Genomic DNA, 6,533 nt, shown 5'->3' with positions numbered 1-6,533 from the left:
ATTCTTCAATGGGTGCTCTCTTGGCCTTGCATATTTCGGTATAGGCTTTTTGCATTTTGTGTCATCGCGCAATATTGCAAGAGCAATATAATGCCGCTATTGATAGTTATCAGTGAAAACTCAACGAAAGCACACATTGTCGGTCCGAACTTAGATTCCACAACATACAAATATGTTTTCAAAATGTTTTCAATGTCTGTCCGAACATATGTAGTATATGCTATATATATATATGCATTAAATAAATATTATCATAATACCCTAAAAACTGGATTATAGTATTCACAGTTTTTGGGAAATTTCATAGGTGCCAACTTTGCCTGATATTTGACATTTAAACTGTGAGCGCACAAAGTTAGTTTTATAGCAAATTAATGTTTAATTATTGAATAAAAATGTCTCATTTAAATAGAAAGCAAAATTTATTGAACGCACTCAGCTACAAATGTATACAGGACATAACCGCTAATGATTCTAGTATGTATGTATATATACTTATTACATAAAATCACCTACCGAAGATATTTTTTACAATTTTGTTAAAGACAGTGACGAAGAGGATGGCGATATCCTAATAAATTTTGCCATTGATGCAGCGCTTATTTTAGCTAATCGGAGAAGTACCCATTGGGGGATACCAAAATCTTGGCAATGGGTCAATAATGTTCTTCCCAGATTTGATAGTGGCAGCATGCGACAAATGTTGCGCATAGAAATCTTTGAGTACAACTATATATTATCCTTAATCAAGCAGGACCCTGTTTTCCAAAACAAAAATTGTGTTCCACATTTACCAATCGATCTTCAACTAAAGATAACACTTTTTCGTCTGGGATCAAGTGGAGAGAGTGCCTCTATTAGAAAGATTGCAACATTGTTCGGAATAGGCGTTGGCGGAACAGTTACCAAAGTGACAGAGCGGGTTATCACCGCATTGATTAATTTAAAATCTACATTTTTATGTTGGCCATCAAGAGAAGAAAAGCGAAAGATTGTCACAAAAACAATGGAAGAGCTTCCAGTATGTATTGGCTATGTTGACGGTACTGAAATCAGATTAGCAGAGTCTCCTTCAAAAGATCACAAACTATACTTCTCTCGCAAAAAAACGGTATGCCATAAAAATGCAAGTAGTATGTGACTATTCACAAAGAATTAGACAAGCGACAATAGGAAGCGTGCATGGTGCTAAAATTTTTGCCGAATTTGCAATAGGTAAAAACCCACAAAATTATTTTTGTCATCGGGAATTGATTGCTAGCGATTCGGCATATCCGCTAAGCCAACATCTTATTACACCTTTTCGACAAAACAGTACTGAGCAGTCAAAAGAAATCACACATACATTCAATCAATATTTCTCTAAATATAGAGTACGTATAGAAAATTGTTTTGGGAAATTAAAAGAAAAATTTTGCACTTTAAAAGAACTACGGTTCCGATTAACGAACGAAACTAATTATAAAAATTGTTGTATATGGATTTTGGCATGTTGTATCCTTCACAGCATATTGCTATAATTTAACTTAAACGAAAATTCTAGTTTAGAAAGTCAAGAAGAAACAGACTTCCCACAAGAAATTTATGAACACGACGACCTAAGAAAAGCTCTATCACATTTTGTAAACAATAAAGATATAATTATTTACTTTTATGTAGTATATATGTATAGTTTTATTTTTTAATTTTTAATTCCTCCATTGCTATTCGTTCCTTCATTTCAAGCTCTCTTAAAGCCAGTTTTTCTTTCATTTCAATTTCTAGTATTCTTATTCTCTCTTCCGAATTGCATTTTTTTTTTCAAACAAAAATTTTTCATGTTTCAAATCGAATTCTTTTTCTTTTAAAGATAGCTCTCTATCTTTCATTTTGGTTTCTATATCTAACTTTTGTTGCTTCACCTTAATTAAACGTGTGTGCATAGAAAGCACATCGGCAAGACCTGTCCGCAAATAAATACCCTTCCGATTTATTGTGTTGCATGTAGATTCTGTACCGACTTCTTTAAAAATATCTTCAGGTGTGGTAGCTACATTTGCACTGCTTCCAGCGTCGAAATCGTCTGTGGTTATAATTATAATTTTATACCTGGTTAAATTGGATGCCCAATTAGATAGATAAAGTACTTACACTCAGATTAAGTACCATTTATAAGTAAAAATGCGAATTATTTCGGATAGTTTAAAGTTTAATTTGCTTTTATACAAAGCTATTAAGGTTACAATTGAAATTACGTTTAAAAATATGCAGGTTTGAGGGTAACGAAACGATTTGCCGATTCTCCTTCGGTTCTTCAAATTATTGCAGCGTGCGGGATCGGTATCGAAGAAAGTATAATTAGCGTAGAGTCCTAACGCGGCGCAGTGCACAAGCGAATGTCTTGTAGACGAATTGCTATATAGAAGTGTGTGTCGAATTGCTTGGTACCAATCCTTTTTTTCCCATCCTTTTTGTTGAGTGGGTTGATTGATGTAGAAGTGTGGTGAGTTGTGTTGAGTGGTATTGTATTATTAGTGTGGTGGCCGCCTGCTGGGTGATGTTCACAATTGTGGTGTGATATAGAGTCATCAGCTGTGGTGAATTAAGCTGTCTTATTAGTGTGCGCCAGTTTTTTCGGGTTAAGTGGGTGGATGCTTAACTCATTTAAACATCCTGGGCCCCCTAGGCGAATATTTTGCCTAGTTTTATATATATAATCTGAGACATGTAATTCGGCTTACTGTTGGTGAAGTAGCCGAGTCCGCAGAATATTAGCTGTAAGAACCGATTTTGGTTTTAATAGAAAATTGTATTTTATGTAAGTTGAGATAGTAATTTTTTTTTTTGCATGTTTTGACGACTTATTATTATAGTAAGTTTGTAAAATTGTTTGATTTTATTTATTTTACTAGCGGTTACTGACAATTTATTATTTTATCGTTTTTGTATACCGGTTGCTTAGTATTTGCCTTTTCTGTATTATCGGCAATTGTTTGCATTTAATTTATTATTGGCTTATGAAGGCTAGTAACTCCACGCCTGGCTCAGATATGGCCAGAATGGGTACTCCATAGCCCTGGAGTTAGGGCTGTGCCAATAGAGGGACCTTGCGAGAGAGTGGCCGGTAATTGCGAACGGCTTCACTAGAATTATAATTTTTTAAGTGGGATGTTCATGCTTTACAACAGATTCTCACCAACTACCCTTATGAGGAGCGCTTATGTAGGGACGATAAGAGCGATCTCTGCTTTTGTTAGATTTTTTTTTTATTTATCTATTTTAGAATTTAGGGCGCTACTTATTAAGCAATATTTTATGAGAATGTCGATTCTCTATCCCTTTGGGACAATTTTTGTTATATATTGTGTTTGAGTACGTATGCATTAATTTGGCAAGTAGTAGCACGCCACCGCTCTAGGATTTGTTCAGATTTTTTTTTTTTATTACTGGCGAAAGCCATCCTGGGGGGCCGAAAAGTTGTATGTTCTTTTAATAAACAATTTATTTTCAAAACGGTTGTCTCGCATGTATGTAATTAATTTCTGTTGCTCCTCATGGCTCCATTTCCTGTACGGTGCTTTGCGTACACGTTTTGGTTTGGTCTGAAACATATATTTGGCATTATTTTATTTACATTTACACTTTTATTAAATATATTAATTTTACTTACAATTTTGTTTTCATCAGATTCCATTTTCAAATGTAAATAAAGTCAGCTGATCAGAGATGCCAGTTTGTCACAATTAATAAACAAGCTCAACACAGTGGGAAAGTGGTGAAATTGTTTTTCACGTAAAACAAAAACAAAATAGATACCACGTCGGTAAATATGGGAATATTGCCACCTGGGAAATTTAACATGCTTGATAACATTTAACTGTGAACAGCATAAATATATTACAACAATATTATATATAAATCACATTTCATCAATTATATTTTCATACGCATCTATCAGCACATAAGTACATGTGTATGTACAATTCAAATGAAGTTATTGTCGTTCATCAGTAATATAACGTGCGCGAGGTTATTTTTCTTCTTCTTTTTAATTGGCGTAGACACCGCTTACGCGATTATAGCCGAGTTAACAACAGCGCGCCAGTCGTTTCTTCTTTTCGCTGCGTGGCGCCAGTTGGATATTCCAAGCGAAGCCATGTCCTTCTCCACTTGGTCCTTCCAACGGAGTGGAGGTCTTCCTCTTCCTCTGCTTCCCCCGGCGGGTACTGCGTCGAATACTTTCAGAGCTGGAGTGTTTTCATCCATCCGGACAACATGACCTAGCCAGCGTAGCCGCTGTCTTTTAATTCGCTGAACAATGTCAATGTCGTCGTGTATCTAGTACAGCTCATCGTTCCACCTAAATAAATAAATCTTTCGTACAACCTTTCTCTCGAAAACTCGTAACGTCGACTCATCGGTTGCTGTCATTGTTCAAGCCTCTGCACCATATAGCAGGACGGGAATTATGAGTGACTTATAGAGTTTGCGTTGGATTTCCAGGCTGACATTGTTGGTGATGTTTACGTAGGTTCCAAGATAGACGAAATTATCTACAACTTCAAAGTTATGACTGCCAACAGTGACGTGAGAGCCAAGTCGCGAGTGCGACGACTGTTTGTTTGATGACAGGAGATATTTCGTCTTGCCCTCGTTCACTGCTAGACCCATTTTTTTGCTTCCTTGTCCAGTCTGGAGAAAGCAGAACTAACGGCGCGGGTGCTAAGGCCGATGATATCAATATCAACGGCATACGCCAGCAGCTGTACACTCTTATAAAAGATTGCACCTGCTCGATTAAGTTCTGCAGCTCGAATTATTTTCTCTGGCAGCAGGTTGAAGAAGGCGCATGATAGGGAGTCGCCTTGTCTGAAACATTGTTTGGTATCGAACGGCTCGGAGAGGTCCTTCCCGATGCTAACGGAGCTGTTGGTGTTGCTCAACGTCAGCTTATACAGCCGTATTAGTTTTGCAGGGATACCAAATTCAGACATCGCGGCATAAAGGCAGCACCTTTTCGTGCTTTCGAAAGCAGCTTTGAAATCGACGAAGAGGTGGTGTGTGTCGATTCTCCTTTCACGGGTCTTTTCCAAAATTTGGCGCATGGTGAATATCTGGTCTGTTGTTGATTTGCCAGGTCTAAAGCCACACTGATAAGGTCCAATCAGTTTGTTGACGGTGGGCTTTAATCTTTCACACAATACGCTCGATAGAACCTTATTTGCGATGTTGAGGAGGCTTATCCCACGGAAGTTAGCGCAGATTTTGGGGTCTCCTTTTTGATGGATTGGGCACAGCACACTTAAATTCCAATCGTTGGGCATGCTTTCGTCCAACCATTATTTACAAAGAAGCTGATGCATGCTCCTTATCAGTTCTTTGCCGCCGGTAATCCATCGGCCCCCGCCGCTTTGTTGTTCTTCAGGCGGGTAATTGCTATTCGAACTTCTTCATGGTCGAAAAATGGAACGTCTGCTCCATCGTCATCGATTAGGGAATCGGGTTCGCCTTCTCCTGGCGTTGTGCGTTTACTGCCATTCAGCAGGCTGGAGAAGTATTCCCTCTATAATTTAAGTATGCTCTGGGCATCGACGACTAGATCACCTTTGGGGGTTCTACGAGAATATGCTCCGGTCTTGAAACCTTCTGTAAGCCGCCGCATTTTTTCGTAGAATTTTCGAGCATAACCCCTGTCGGCCAGCTTATCAAGCTCTTCATACTCACGCATTTCGGCCTCTTTCTTTTTCTGTCTGCAGATGCGTCTCGCTTCCCTCTTCAATTCTCGGTATCTATCCCATCCCGCTCATGTTGTGGTCGATCGTAACGTTGCGAGGTAGGCAGTCTGTTTTCTCTCCGCTGCGACACGGCTCTCCTCGTCGTACCAGCTGTTCTTTTGCACTTTCCGAAAACCAATGGTTTCGGTTGCAGATGTACGTAAGGAGTTTGAAATGCCGTCCCACAGTTCCCTTATACCGAGTTGTTGACGAGTGCTCTCAGAGAGCAGGAGTGCATGCCGAGTAGCAAATCGTTCGGCTGTCTGTTGTGATTGCAGCTTCTCGACGTCGAACCTTCTTGTGTTTGTTGACGTGCGTTTTTTCTGCGCAGAGGCGGGTGCGACCCTTGGCTGCAACAAGATAGTGGTTCAAATCGATGCTAAGACCTCGGAGCGTACGCACATTTAAAGCACTGTGTCTTCCGTCTATCACAACATGATCGATCTGTTTGGTGGCTTCTTGTGCTGGAATCTAGTACCTCAGATAACCATATTTTGGGTCCCGGCGAAGTCGATCAGCCTCAACCCATTTGGGGATGTTTCCTCGTGGAGGCTGAATTTACCGACCGTAGTGCCAAATATACCTTCTTTGCCCACCCTGGCGTTAAAGTCGCCAAGCACGATTTTGACATCGTGGCGGGGGCAGCTCTCATAAGCGCGTTCCAAGCACTCATAAAAGGCATCTTTGGTCACATAGTCCTTCTCTTCCGTCAGGGCGTGGGCGCAAATCAGCGATGTGTTGAAGAATCTCGCTTTGATACGGATTGTGGCTAGCCGTTCA

General features: G+C 39.6%; 1 long non-coding RNA gene across 2 annotated transcripts; it reads left to right on the top strand.

Moving 5' to 3' along the window:
- Window positions 1-200: 200 nt before the first annotated feature.
- Window positions 201-1,663, top strand: LOC120781411. 2 transcript variants are annotated; one of them, XR_005706058.1, is made up of 3 exons: window positions 201-354; window positions 413-481; window positions 550-1,663. It is a non-coding gene; the product is annotated as an uncharacterized LOC120781411 (long non-coding RNA). The 2 variants fall into 2 exon arrangements; XR_005706057.1 differs by having other exon boundaries at window positions 546-1,663.
- The last annotated feature ends 4,870 nt before the right edge of the window (window positions 1,664-6,533 follow it).

Source organism: Bactrocera tryoni, unplaced genomic scaffold, assembly GCF_016617805.1.
Source record: "Bactrocera tryoni isolate S06 unplaced genomic scaffold, CSIRO_BtryS06_freeze2 scaffold_7, whole genome shotgun sequence".
Lineage (NCBI taxonomy): Eukaryota > Metazoa > Arthropoda > Insecta > Diptera > Tephritidae > Bactrocera > Bactrocera tryoni.
The sequence above is the reverse complement of the archived record's forward strand: the minus strand, read 5'-3'. Positions and strand labels throughout refer to the sequence as shown.